The 14,150-nt window shown below is 50.5% G+C and overlaps 2 long non-coding RNA genes across 2 annotated transcripts; one reads left to right on the forward strand and one right to left on the reverse strand.

Moving 5' to 3' along the window:
• Positions 1-251: 251 nt before the first annotated feature.
• LOC141578554 (uncharacterized) lies at positions 252-2,992 on the reverse strand. Its single transcript, XR_012508930.1, has 2 exons — positions 2,699-2,992; positions 252-1,308 (listed from the first exon to the last, which is right to left on the reverse strand). It is a non-coding gene; the product is annotated as an uncharacterized LOC141578554 (long non-coding RNA).
• A 149-nt stretch (positions 2,993-3,141) lies between these two features.
• LOC141578557 (uncharacterized) lies at positions 3,142-13,199 on the forward strand. The gene is made up of 4 exons (XR_012508938.1): positions 3,142-3,277; positions 8,243-8,324; positions 11,615-11,701; positions 12,049-13,199. It is a non-coding gene; the product is annotated as an uncharacterized LOC141578557 (long non-coding RNA).
• Positions 13,200-14,150: the final 951 nt, after the last annotated feature.

The following is a 14,150-nucleotide window of genomic DNA, read 5'->3' on the forward strand; positions in this document are numbered from 1 at the left end:
ATATATCCAGAGGGAGCCTTAATTCCAAAATATACCTGCACCCCAATGTTCACAGCAGCATTGCTTACAATGGCCAAGACATAGAAACAAACTAAACACCCACAGACAGATGATTGGATAAAGATGTAGAATTTAGATATAGAAGAATATTACTCAGTCATAACAAAGAAGGAAATAATGCCATTTACATCAACATGGATGGACCTGGAGATTATCACACTAAAGTGAAATAACTCAGAGAAAGACAAGTATCATATGATATCACTTGTATGTGGAATTTTTAAAAATGATACAAATGAACTTATTTACAAAACAAAAACACACTCACAGACTTAGAAAACTAACAGGAGTTTGGGATTAACAATTACAAACTACTATATGTAAAATAGACAAACAACAAAGATTCACTGCAGAACACAGGGGAAAATATTCAGTATCTTGCAACCTTTAATGGAAAAGAACCTGAAAAAGAATAGACTATGTATATGTACAACTGAATCACTATGCTGTATACCTGAAACTAACAAAACAGCTGTATATCTGAAACTAACAAAACATTGTAAATCAACCACATTTCAATTAAAGAAAAAGATAAGTTCTAAATACCTTTATTCAAAGAAAATCTTCAACTCTTACCTCTTACGGAAAGTAAAATGGGAAGCTTGAGCAGGACCAAATTATACTGAATGAGAGGTTACATACCTTCTCCAGCACGTGGCCCATGCTACACACACATCGTGTTTTCCTTCAGGTAAGAATGGCCCTTACTGCCCAGGGAGCGAGTCCTCCTTAGACAAGGCCTGTGTGGCAGTGGCCTTCTTGTCACCGCTCCATCTCACCAGGAGGCCAGGATTTTCAGAGCGGAGGGAACACATATCTCATACACTTCAGATCTATTTCCTGAGAAAAACTATGGAAAGACCAAATTCACCTGCAGTGAGGGAAACATGAGCAGGACCCCTTAGCAGACCGACAAGCCCGAAGCAAGATGGCCTGATGTTCACATCAGAACCAGAACAACAACCGTCTGGCCCCAGTTAAACGATCACCATCTCCCCTGCAATGAACGGTTGGTACTCAGTGTCAGGGATGATTCTGTTGAGACTTGAGAGATCAAAAAAGTCAGACCAGGGAATCCGGACCTGGTGGATGTCCAGGCTCTGCCAATGGTAGAGGCGGCCCCAAGGGGGTATCACCAGCACCGATTCCTCCATTTTCAGCAGGGTCTTCAGGAGGAAGGCGATGTGGATACAGACGCTCCTATGGAGGCTGAAGCCCTCTGGAGGGTTGACGTCACACAGAAGGTACCTGGCAGGGAGCAAAGGAGAGCGGGTCTTCAGGGCCAAGCCTCTGCACAGGAATCCCGGCTTAGATAGAACAGATACAACGGGAATCCCTGCACAGCCCATGGCCTACAATCCAGACACATTCAGCAGCTTCTGGTTTGTATAGTGGAGGCATTGCCCACCCGTCTCCATGTGGCCAATTACTTCGAGTCCGGGAGCACATGCAGAAGACATCTTGGCATCTGTCTAACAACGCTAAGTACCTGACTAGTACCTGAGCACACGTTCTCCAGGGGCTCTCAAGCTTCTTGGCCTACAGACCCCTGTACACTCTTAATTACTGAGGACTCCAAAAGGCTGCTGTTTATGTGGGTTAAATCTATCAATAGTTCCTGTGTTAGAACTTAAATAAGAACTTTAAAAAATGCTTATGATTTCACTTAAAAATAATAACAACCTACTACATGTTACCATTAATACTCTTAAGCAAAAAATAAGTATATTTTTCTAAACAAAAATCATTAATGAGAAGAAGAGCAGTGATTTTAATTTCTGCAAAACTCTTTTGGACTGGTGAGTTCTGAATTCTATCTGCCTCTAAATTCCCTGTTTTGTGATATCACAGACCAGGTTTTCCCTGGAAATCCCCACAGGAAACTCGGGAGTGCAAGAGTGTGCAAAAGGCAGGTGACACACCGGCGTTTCTATGAAAATAGTCTTGCATCTCAGGGGCCTCAGGCACACTTTGATAACTGCTGCCCTACCCTAGGCGAGACTCTCCTACACAAGAGCCAGGCAAGGGTCCTGGCTTCTTTAATGAGTTATCGCAGCCACACTCCTCCCTTCTCTGTGTTAATGTTCCCACAACCTCCATTACCGCAGATGAAGATGTAATCCTCAACTGGGGCCTCTAATCCCAGAAGACTGCCAACTTTGAGAGGGAAGGCCCATCTACCATCCCTACACCCCGCACAGTCTATTTTGAGTCAAGCCCTAGATAACTGCTAATCGACAATGACCCTTGTCTTATTCCTGAGTTTTACCGAAGGAGCCAACATCTGGATGGAACTGAAATTTCCCTGCAGATAAACAAGGCTGATAAACCACCCCATTCAAACATCTGATTCTGGGGCTCTTCAAAACCCGGATAAGGCCCCGCTTCATAAAAGTCAGGTCCTCCGCCTGCCCTTCCCGGGGGTTCTGGGAGGCCGCGGCCATGCAGGGCTACCCGGACTCGCGGTCCCAGCCCCAGTGCCCGAGGGGGAGGAAAGCCCGAGGCTGTGCCCCAGCCCTGTCCTCCCCGCCCCAACCCGCTCCCTGGCACCACAGCGCCTCCCCGGCAGCCACACCAACCCGGATCCCACCCCGGTCCATGTCCACTGGCCCCGCCAACGGCGCGGCCGTACGTTTACCGTCTGTGGGACGCCGCCCCAGACAGGATGTCGGCCGCCGACTGACCAGGCAAGAACTAGTCGCCCAGGCGAGCAAGCCGCCAGCCCCAGCAGCAAGCACCGCCATGGTCCCGGGTAGCTGCACACTTCCGGAGCCCGCTGCCCGCCCCAGAAGCTCACACCGGCCCGCGCAGAGCGCGGCGCATGTAGCCATGGCAACGCCGGGGGGCCCTCCTCTAGCGCTTGCGTCTGTGTCCTCCCGAGGCTAGACGTGAGAGGGCAGAAATTGCGGAGCCAATGGGAGCCAGGGCTCGGCCAGGACGGGGGCTGGGGGGAGGCTTATGGGGCAGCTGGGCGGGGCCGGGGCGGGCGGTGCCGAGCAGACTTCCTCACCTGCAGCTGGCGCCGGCCGGATGCTGGGGCGGTGCTGCCACCAGTGGGCGGGGCTGCGGGGCGGTGGGGCAGCGGGGCGGGGGCACCCTCACCTGTCCATGTGTGTGGCTCAGCCTGGGCTCCGCGGCCTCCCCTTGCACCGGACGTGGACCCAGGCTGCCGTTGGGCAAGATAGAGGACTGAGCCAAGGCACAAACGGCTGGCCAGGTAGGGCACCTGAAGTGCAGATCCTCCAGGCCCGCTGCCGGCCTTGAATTCACGCTGCTGGGCAGTTTCCAAGGAGACGTGATCTGTCCTAAGAGGGGAGATAGGGCAGGGGTGCCAGATGCCGGGTTAGGTGCGGTCTTACAGGCTAGCCACGGTGAGAGTGTTCAGAGAAGCCCCTGTGTTGGCGGGGCTAGGAATTTGGGGTATGGGGTGGGGATTGTGTGTGCCATGCTCTGTGGTCTCCCCAAGAACTCTCACCCCCAAGCAAGGGACCCTGCTCCCTCCACCATTCACTGCACCCCCTGCCTTCCCCAGCACCACTACCCCTGCCCCCAGAGTGTCCCATGACCTCTCCCCACACCGGGCACCGTCCCTGTTACAGGTACTGAGGTCCTGGTGGTTCCAGCCCGAGGGTGGGGGCTGTATCTGACCAGTTAGGATGCCTGGAGCTTTGTATGAAACCTCAGAGCATAATGCAGACGTGCACAGAGGCCCCTCAAACAGGATTCCCTGAATGGCCCTCCCACCACGGACCCACAGCGCAGCTGCCACACCAGGCCAAGCCTGCTGGAAGACCGCTGGTCCCTCTCATCCTGTTCCTGATCAAGAGTGCACCGGCCACACTGCTGGGTATTTAGGGGGCCTTAGAAGAGCAGCTGGTATTTTCATGGGCAAATATTTGCTCTTTTGGGAAGATTTCAGTGCAAAGGGATGTAGGATATGCTTTTTCTGTTGCCCTGAAACTGGTGACTAGGATGCAAACTTAAGTCAAAACAGGTTTTAGAGAGAGCTGCAAAATATCTAACCCAAAGATCACTGTTCCCCAGCAAAGGCAACACCACCTGGCCGGTGGGGTCCTTGTCCCTCATTCTGGAGGTTGGGGTTTGCACCCTCCAGCTGGGACAGAGCCCGAAACAGCTCTGAACACGCTCCAACAGGCTTTCCCAGCAAAAACGGCCTTTATTTTGAATCTGGGTGAAGGAACCAGCTGAGACATCTGAGTAAATCTTCCTGGGTGTAACCAGGCCTTTTATGCTGAATGAAAGAGCGGCTCTCCACATGCTAACTTCTTAGAACTGAATGTGTGTCAAAACCTTCATGCATGTAGCATGTTGGGAACAGCGTTTCATGGTGAGGGGAACTATATAACTTACATGTGTATGGGGAAGCCCTCACTCCAACCGGCTTTTCCTGCGCACACTGCCTTTATTTCGAAATTGGCTGTTGCTGAGAAATCTTGGTAAGCTTTCCTAGGTGTAACCATGCCCATTATGCTGGACGAATGAGCGGCTCTACACTTGTTCACATCTCAGAAATGAATGTGTGTTGAAGCCGTCATTCATGTAGCGTGTTGGGAACACAGTTTCGTGGTGAGAAGAACTATGTAAATTACATGTCTATGGTGAAGCAATTGCTCGAAATGGGTATTCCAGCGCATACTGCCTTTATTTCGAAACTGGCTTCTCAGAAGACCTGTGGTCTCCACTGCAGGTCTGTCTCCAAGCCCTGGGCCAGCATGGTGACTCTGCTCCCCCTGTCTATTCTGGGAGGTCTAGGGGTCCTCCATGGCCCTTCCACCATTGTTTCTTTTGGAAACACCCCACAGATGAAATGGGCCTGAGAACAGGAGAGCTGGATGCCAGCAGCCACTGCCCAGTTTGTGGCTCCTGGGAGGGGCATCTCCTCTCTGTGGGCTCTGATCTCACCTACCCTCTCCCCAACCCCCACCCCTCTCCTCCTGCATTTCCCGATTGATCCCTGGATAATGGTCCATACCAGGAATGACCTGGGAGAGGTTTTATGAGTCTTTAAGGGAAAAAAAAAAGAAATCTTTAAACAAATTACTGAAAGTAACTTCCAGCTTTCCCGGGAAAGCCCTCTTTCCAATGTTTAAGGCTAGTTGACAGGGTGTCAAATTGCCTAACCACTCACATCTGAGCAACTGCTAACTCTTTCCAGTTCCCCGCAGCATCCACCTCTGGTAGCTTGGCCACAAGAGGGCAAGAAAGCTCTTTCCCCATGCCAGCTCCAGCGTGGCTTTGGAGGCAGTGGAGGCTGAGAGAAAGGGCCCCGCCCTGAAGTTTGGGGGGCCTCCAGCCACAGCCAGAGGAGCAGGAGTTTTCAGAGTGCCCCAGGAGGGAAACCAGGCAAGGCTGCCTGGCCCAAGTCTTCCCTGCCCAGAGAGCCCCATGAACTGCTTTGGGCCCCACTCCCCATTTGGGCCCCCTGCAAAAAGGTACCACGGGATCCACACCTGAGAAGGCAGAAGGATGGCCCTTTGGCCTGGGGTCCCAGCAGGTGTGTCCTGTGATACCTGTGGCCACATATCTTCCTTGTCTCTCCAGGTCAGTGAAGGGTCTGTGCTGGGCACCTTGGTGCTCAGGAACATGGGAACAACTCTAAACTCAGAAGGACAGAGAGACTCTGCCTGGAAGCAAGGATTCCAGGGAGACGCCTTGCCCAGAACTGGGGGACTGTGTGCTGAGTAGACCCCTGGAGGCAATGTGGGGCTGTGGGGTCCTCATCAGAGAAGGGAGCAGGTGTGCTTTCCGGGGGTGGAGCCCTGCTTTGTCCAGTCATGTCCTTGTGTAAGACTCATTTACAAACACCTTCCAGTCCACCTAGGGGTGGCCTCAGAGTTGGGGGTAGAGGAGGAGAGTGAAGGGTGCAGACTTAGGGCCCCCTGACCCACCCAGGGAGCCAAGGGTCAGTGGGAACATCGTGGGAGTCTAGTGCAGGGGTGGAGGACGAGAACTAAGAACATGCCAAGTCATGCAATAAAGTGACCTGTGATCACGAGACACAGGTGGCTGTACACCAAAGGAGGGAGATAGAAATTTAGACCCAAGCTCTGAGAATCTTGAGAGGGGCTGGAGGGACCCAGGAGCCCTGAGGAACAGCTCTTCTAGGGGCACAGATATCCCAATAAACACATTTCTCATGGATGCTTTTTGGGGTGCAGAGTGAGTTACCAGGATCCTAAAACTAGTATGGAATCCCACCCCCTTGTTCATCAGGATTCCTGGCAATAAATTGCTGTCATTTGTTCCTGGACATGCACAGGGGAGGTGACTGCTGTGGTGGTCACTGCAGGACTAGAATCTTCTGGTGTGGCCTCTGTGACCACAGAAACCCAGGGGGATTTCTTAACGGGAGCACCTGGAGTCCATGCCTGCAAGGACCACCCTCATGGGATGGCCAATGATCCCGTGGTACCCAGGTCACCAAGTGACGAATTTGTGAGGTTGCCTGGGGTAACCTGGGGACATGTAGGTTTCTGTGGTCAGCACGTGGGCCCAGCACTGCGGGATGGTCTGCACAAAGAGGGGCCTGCCCTCCTGATGATGGCTTCTAACACCTGCAGGGAAACTGCTCCCTGGGCGCCTGGAGGTCCATAATGAGAGCGTCCTGCCAGCCATGAGGGATCACCTTCCCCTGATGCAGAGGCAGACCTCTCCCCCTTGAGGCCCAGGGGACACCTGGCTCAGGTCCCAACTGTGTGCCCTGGACACACAGAGCCCCAGATCTCTGGCACAGACTGGGGTGTGGTTGTGTCGGGGCAGAAAAGGCCCAGGTAAGGGGCTCATTCAGGGACAGAGGCCACTCTGCAGGGATACTGGACCTGGCAGCAATACACTGCTTCAGAACTTACCTGGGCTGGGTTTCCAAGCTGTGGGATGGAAGGGCCTCTCCTTCCTGCGGTGCAGTGGGGGGAACTAGATCCATCGTCAATATCAGCCCTGAAAATGGAGGCTGCACTACATCCATTCCTGGAAAGATAAATCAGGCCCCTCCAGTCCAGGTGACTCAGAAAGTCAGTCAGCAATGTTCGGGGCCCCCAGTTTAGGCTTTGAATTAGAGCTGAGCGGCTCAGGAGGCCAGATCCCTGTCCGTGGCTCCAGGAGTAGGCTTTCTGCTGGGGGACAGGATCCTCACAATCACCTGTGTCTTTGTGGGACTTTCCCCTCTGACCAGCTGGGAGGCAGGGTGCAGTTGTGGGAAATGGTGTTTCCATGAGCAGAGGGCCACCAAGTGGTGGGGGCACAGGAGACTGTGAGAATGAGTCCCGCAAAATTTCTGGAATCAAAAAACTGGCAAATGTGAAAAAGTGCATAATTTGTTTTATCGAACAGGCTGCTTATGTACGTTTGGAGGGCCAGGTTCAAAGACTCTGCATCCATCCAGGACAATAGCATCAAGAGAAGAACAGACAGAGCAGAAGGAGATCTGGGGTTTCCCCCAGGAATGAGGTGGAACAGGGATTTCTGCAGATTTGCAAGGCGTCCCCTACCACTGAGCATGGGGTTACAACCCCACGTGACCACCGTCGTGTTTGGCTTGGGCTCTGGATCTGGCCTGCTCATTTATTCTTCCAGCTGAGTTCCAGAAACTCAGAGGGTGGACTTTGAGGGGCTGCGTTTGGAACCTAGTGAGGAGCTGGATGGTCCTTTATATTGAGTCCCTTCAGCCTAATCACCGTAGCTGAATCCCAACACCCCCCAGGCACCCAGGGTGGCTGTGGAGGGAGAGAAAGCCTGGCAGGCGACCTAGGGGTCCCACTGCTCTGTCCCTCCCTTGTCTTCATTCCCTTTCACCCCAGAAGGTGTGATTGTCTCGTGTCATGGTGGCCACCGTAGTGTCCCTCCCAGCAATCTCTCTTCTCCATCAGGTGGGGTTCCCAACCCCACTCAGCCTTCTCTCTGCATGGATGCTGAAGGACCAGGACCACCTGAATTTCTGAGCTTGAGCAGTAAGGTGGAAAAAAAGAAACCAATGGAAACAAAGAAACAAGTTATTGTGGCAAAACTGCCCACCACAGAGAAGCTGCCCTGAGTGGAAGGGAGGGTGTGGGCATGCCCATTTGTTTCCTGTCTCCCAGTGCTCTTAGCTTTCTTATTGCAGACCTGCATGGTTACAACAAAATGATCTGCAAAACTGAAAATATTTACTCTCTCGCTTTTACAGAAAAGGCTGGCCAGCCTCTGGTCCGGTACCAGGCAAGTGATTGGAGTCCCTTTCCAGTTTGGAAACATCTGGGCAGGCCCAGGTTTGCAAAAGTCTTTAAGAGTAGTTACGGAGTTTTGCTTCTAAAATTCTTTACGGCTGTATATACTTCTGAGATGCGGTTGTGCTGTGTAATTCTGAGCCGGGATTTTCTCAAACTGTTTCTCACTTCTTATACCAGACATTCCTAAATTCCAAGGGGAACTGTATATTAAGGAAGCCATGGAATTTAGGAAAAGGATACAGATCTCATTTCCTTTTAAGCATCAGTGTACCTCCATCATGGCATTATTGGTTATGAGTTATTGATAGGGGAATTAAATAGTAAACAGATTAATAGAAAATAGGGGATTTTAGGTACACAGGTTCATCTTTTCAACATTTTTTGTAATATTTGCAGTTTAAGATGGCCATTCCTGAGAAACAGGTAGCCTCTTAGAATGAAATGGCATTTCCTCTGAACCATACTTAATTTTTATTTCGTAGACAGCAGGAAGGGTAATCACACATCACACATTTGGGGACGTCAAAGAGAAAATGTAACTTTCTGGGAGCGCACTCCCCCATCTCCCCCTGCTCTTTTCACTGTCCCATTCTCCCTGGAAGGCTCTTTCTTATCTTCTTCTCATGGCTCCAGTAACTCTTTCTTCCTCCTCATCCCTCAGCTGGTAAGGTTACTTTTCTACTTTGAACAAGCAAACAAGCCAACAGAAGAGAAGTTTCACAAGCAACTCCCAGCACATCCGCTCACCTAGTGTTGTCTGTGACCTCACTCTCGGTGCCCCACCTCTTATTACAGGTGACATCGAAAGCCAATTCCTCGAAAAGTCCCCAGGGCCCCATCCCTCCCATCTTCTCTGGGTTGTCACTCCCAAAACCATCCTCTCTTTCACTACCTCATCTATTTTGTTCTGCTAGTTGGCTCCCATCAGTATATAAACGTCCATCTTCTTAAAAGAAACAAACAGCACTCCTTGACCCTAATTCACCCCCACCAATTGCCACCCTGTGTCTTTGCAGCAAATCTTTAAGGAGTTGTTTAAACTCACTGTCTGCATCTTCTCTTGAGCCATCCCCTTTTACACCCACTCTGGCTCTTCCCCTGATCCCTCGCTCTATGGAAACTGCCCTGTCAAGGCCATCAGTGACCACACGTTGCTAAATATAGCGGTCAATTTTCAGTCCTCATCATGCGTAGACCCTCGGCAGCATTTGACCCAGCTCTTCCATCCCTCCTCCCCCGTGTTCCTGCTTAACTTAAACTCCAGCCCATCGCTCTGTCTGTTTTCTGCTTTTGGTCTACTGGCTGGTCCTTTGCCAATGTCTCCTCTTTTTCCCAAACATACACTGTGGGTGTGCCCCAGGGTTGGCTCCTGGGCCTCTCATCTCTCTCTCTGCTATTCCTTTGGTGGAAGCAACCCAGCCTTGGAAATTGGCATGCCATCAATTTCTCGATTTCTCCAAAACTCCCTGATTTGCCCTTTCCATCTGGACCTTTATCCCTGAGACTCACATTCTTTTTCTTTCATTAATCTTGCTTTCACATTCATACATATGTTCTACTATGTAATTACTTTTCCAAATTTTGTATCAGTAAATATATATATCATGTAAAATGCTCAAATCTGTATTATTTCCACTAAGATGCTTATTCTACCTTAGAACCTTTCTGCATTTCTGTATTTATGTGAAAAAAGCGAATACCATTTCTACAAGCCTCATAGTTAATCAGTGTGTTTGTTTGGGGCTATTATGTAACATGAAATAATGATATATTAACATAGTCCTTTTTCATTTATTTTTATGTAACACCAAGATGAGGTTTTTGCACTGAACACTGGTTTTATTGAAATTTTACCTACGTTATGGACAGTCAGTTTATGTGAAAGCCCTCATTTCTCCCCTTTCTGATATATTTTCCATTTGGCTATATATAACATATACCTTGGCATGAAACAAACTTCCCAAATCATTCACATAATACAATTAATACATTTAAATTATATTTTTTAAATGTTAAAAAGAAAAAGAAAACAGACTCCTCTACCTATTAGGCATTTCTGTGGCAATATGTAATACACACCTTAACCATGACATTGAAGAACTGAGCTGATACCAGCCCCTTTCCACCTGCTCAGCCCCACCTTGTCCCATCCCTTGTGGATGGAGAGGACATCCCTCCCATTGTCCAGGTCCAGATGTTGGAACAATGTTCTTTCTGTCTTTCTCTTACACACACAGACAGCAAATCCAGCTTGTTAGAAAATTCTGGGTATTCTGTCTTCTTAACCACCTGCTCCCTGCTCCCCGCCCTCCTAAGAGCCACCTTCAGCCCTTCCTGGACACCAATAGCCTCCTGTTTCCATCTTTGCTTTCCTACAATCTCTCATCCACACAGAGTCAGAGGGAGCCTGCAAAAGCATACATTGATGGGGTGGGTTTAGTTCAGTGGTAGGGCGCATGCTTAGCATGCAAGAGATCCTGGGTTCAAAAATGATTATAAATCAATAAAAAATGTTAAAAAAAAAAGAGATCCTGGGTTCAATCCCCAGCACCTTCATTAAAATAAATAAATTACCTCCCACAAAAAAACACAAACACAAAAGCTTAAGTTGGACTATATCACCCCTCCCCTCAAAACTCACTAAACGGGTCATCATTTCATTAGGAGCCAAAGTCGTCACAAAGGCCTCAGGACCCGGCGTGCTCTGCCTCTCTGCCCACACTCTCCCCCTCACTCAGGGGGCCTCTGGCTCCGGTTCTTCCTTCTTCCTCCGGATCTATTCTGCTTCAAGTTCATTACTCCGTGAGATCTGCCAGGATTGCCTTATTCCCTCCTGCCTGCCTCCCACCCCACCGCCATCACCGGAGTTTGCTCATATCACTCTTTTTTTTTTTTAAATTTTCCAAGCTCTTACTACCCCCAACATGCTGCCTGTTTCCTCTACTAAAACTCTGAGCCCCCAGTGATGGGGAGTCATGTCTATTTTGTTGACTGATAAAGCCCGAGAACCTTGTGAATTGGTCTAGTTAGGAGATTCCCGTACGTAGTAGGAGCTTATACACATTTGCTGAATGACTGTAGATGCCCTGGTCCAATCCGATGAAGCACTTCTGTGTCCTGCTCAAAGAATAACTGTCCTTTCCACCTGAGAGGGGGTGACAACTTCCTTGGTGATCAAAGGCAAGATCTTTTTGCTTTATGCTGTTAACCTTAGGCGGGGAGACTGGGGGATCTTCATATATATTTTTAAATTTGGTTCACTCTGCAGTTTGTCTTTGCTCTCTGTATAATTTTGAGAAACTCTTTATGAGTGATCATTCTTCCATCAGATTGAACAGGGTCCAGGGTGAAGGACCAAGCCTGTCCCATCGGCCATCCTATGTGTCATGTCCTGGGACCCAGTGGATGCTCAGCACGTAAGTGAACAGACTGGAGTGAGTGAAGAGATGGGAGCATCTCCTTATTGTGGTGGCTGCTCTCTGTCAGATGCCTTGAGATTTGAGGAAGGGTTTACAAGTGCGGAGAGGGGAGATCAGGTCCTCTGTGCTCTTCCTGAGTGCCCTGGCTTTACCCATTCCCCCAGCCCACTCTGGGCAGCCAAGTTGAGGAGCTGGGCCACCGGAGGTTGTGCTGATCAATAATCCACCTTCACCCCAAGTCCGGGGGGTAGGGACCCCTGGTTGTAGTCTCTGGAGTCAGGTCCTTGGAGGAATTCCTCACTGAACTATGTTTTGGACCTTTTATTTTTCTCTATAACCACCAGCTGAAGAAGATTGTCTTAGACACATGGAAGCTGAGGACGCCTACTGTCCCCTCGGAACCCAGGTGGGGCTGGGAGTCTGCTGTTTGTATAGCCGGTGGGCTTGTGTTGCTTTGGGCATCCCTGTGTCTGAATTCCTGCAGTACACTCGGTGGTAAGGAAGGGGTGCCTGGCAGGGAGGGAAGTGGGTCGGGAGACTGCACAGCTGTGGAGATGTTAACCTGGGGTGTGCAGGAGCCTGCTGATGCATGGCATCTCGGTTCAGGGAACTCTTCACCCTCAGAGGGGTTCCCACTCCCGCAGGGGCCATTTGATCAGGGTGCTGGGCTGTCAGGGGACCGCAGGGTTCCCAGTGAGGATTACAGTGCCTTCAGGCAATGGGAAATGAGGGGTCCAGCGGCACTTGAATTAACTGTGCACCCAAACCCAGCCCCCACCTCTTTCAGCCTTTATCCTTATCTGCAAAACTGGAATTTTATTAACCATCCCGCGGGGTCGTTGATGGGCTAGGACAAACTAGACAGTCAAGAGCTGGAATTCCTCTGTCCCCTGATTGTTTTCCTTCTTTCTGACTATTTGCACTCACAAGCTCAGTCTCTCTGTCTCTCTCTCTTTCACTTCTAACTTTCTCTCATGCTCTGGTTTCATTTGACTTCCAACCACCGCCCCTCACCCTCGCCAATCCCCAGATGAGTGAACTTGATTTCTGTGTGTCAGTTCCAAATTCCCAGGAAAGATGCTCTGTCTCCCTCTGGATCTGTTGTCCAACCCATCAGTTGTGGCCAGATGAGGGAGTCCCTCTGGGACCAGTGGAGGGTCTCCGCCCAGCCCCCCAGCCACCATTTTGGGAGCACATATCTCTCCAAGGAGGAGGTACTGGCTGTGACCTTGTGTCAGTCAGTATGAATTTATGTCTCCTCTTGCCCCTCCTTCATCCTCCTAAACAAAGATGAAAATTAAACACTCCCGGGATTTGTGTCATGGAACACGCAGGGTGGGGGCTAAGGGGGCTGGAATCTCTGCTGCATTTAAGGGACTACAGTGAATCCCCAATGAGAGCCTGCAAAGGGAACACCACCGCCCCCACCTGGCACTTAGGGTGCTGAGTCTGCGTGATGTTGAGCTAGGCTTCTGACCACAGCTCAGGGGTCTGGTCTGACCAGTTAGCCTTTGAAATCCACCAGCTTTGGATTCCTCAATCCCTCCCTGAGGTTTTACCTGAACCACCAGCTTCTGCATCTCTGAAGACAGATGATGAGGACCCTTCACGTAAGCCGTTCGCACAGCCCTGTGCAGGCCTTTGTGCTGCACGGTCTGCCCGGCGAGATAACTGAGGTTGGTATTTTACTGATGTTAGAAATAGTCTGGTTTCCCTATGTACTGTTTCACTGAACAAGCAACAGAAGCCACCTCTCGCTGATAAAAGCAAAAAGGGACTTAATGAGAAGATGCTGGGAGGGTGTATGGATTGGCCAGGACCGGAGCCAACCCAGGAGCTGTAGGAGGTGTTAGGGAGCCCCAGGCACCAGGCCGGGCTGGGTGCTACCGGGCCCCCTGCCACCCCAGAAGGGACCCCTCTCCACCCGACCCTCCACCTCACTCACTGCAGGTTCATATCCCGGCAGGGCCAGGTCACACTGAAGCCACCAGCACACACCTCAATGGGGGAGTTGACACCGTCTCAGCTGAGGGCGTGCCCGGTGTGGGGAGAGGCCCAGTTAGAAGAAGGCGGTTCCCCGACTGTTCCGAGTTAAGGTGCAAGTCAGTGCCCATCACTCAGGAGAGCCAGGCTGGACGGACCTCATTGCGGTGACTAGGCCGTCTGAGTTCACTTAATACTTTCTATGTTTGAAGGCCCTGGAGGGAGAAAAAGTGGTTTCTAGAACTTATTTTGTGTTTCCCATGTACCAGGTGCGGTAAGCAAGCCACTTCAGACAAGACCCAGAGCAACCACGTTAATAGGCCACGGAGCAAGTAGTGCAGTCAGGCCTCTGTGGACCCGAAACCCGTGTCCCCATCAGCTCAGTAGTTACCAGTGGAAACTGGGGGGATTTATGGGACTGTGTGCTCCTGTAGGGGCTGGGATGTGTGTGTTTAAATCCACA

This window comes from Camelus bactrianus, chromosome 1, assembly GCF_048773025.1.
Source record: "Camelus bactrianus isolate YW-2024 breed Bactrian camel chromosome 1, ASM4877302v1, whole genome shotgun sequence".
NCBI classification, from domain to species: Eukaryota; Metazoa; Chordata; class Mammalia; order Artiodactyla; family Camelidae; genus Camelus; species Camelus bactrianus.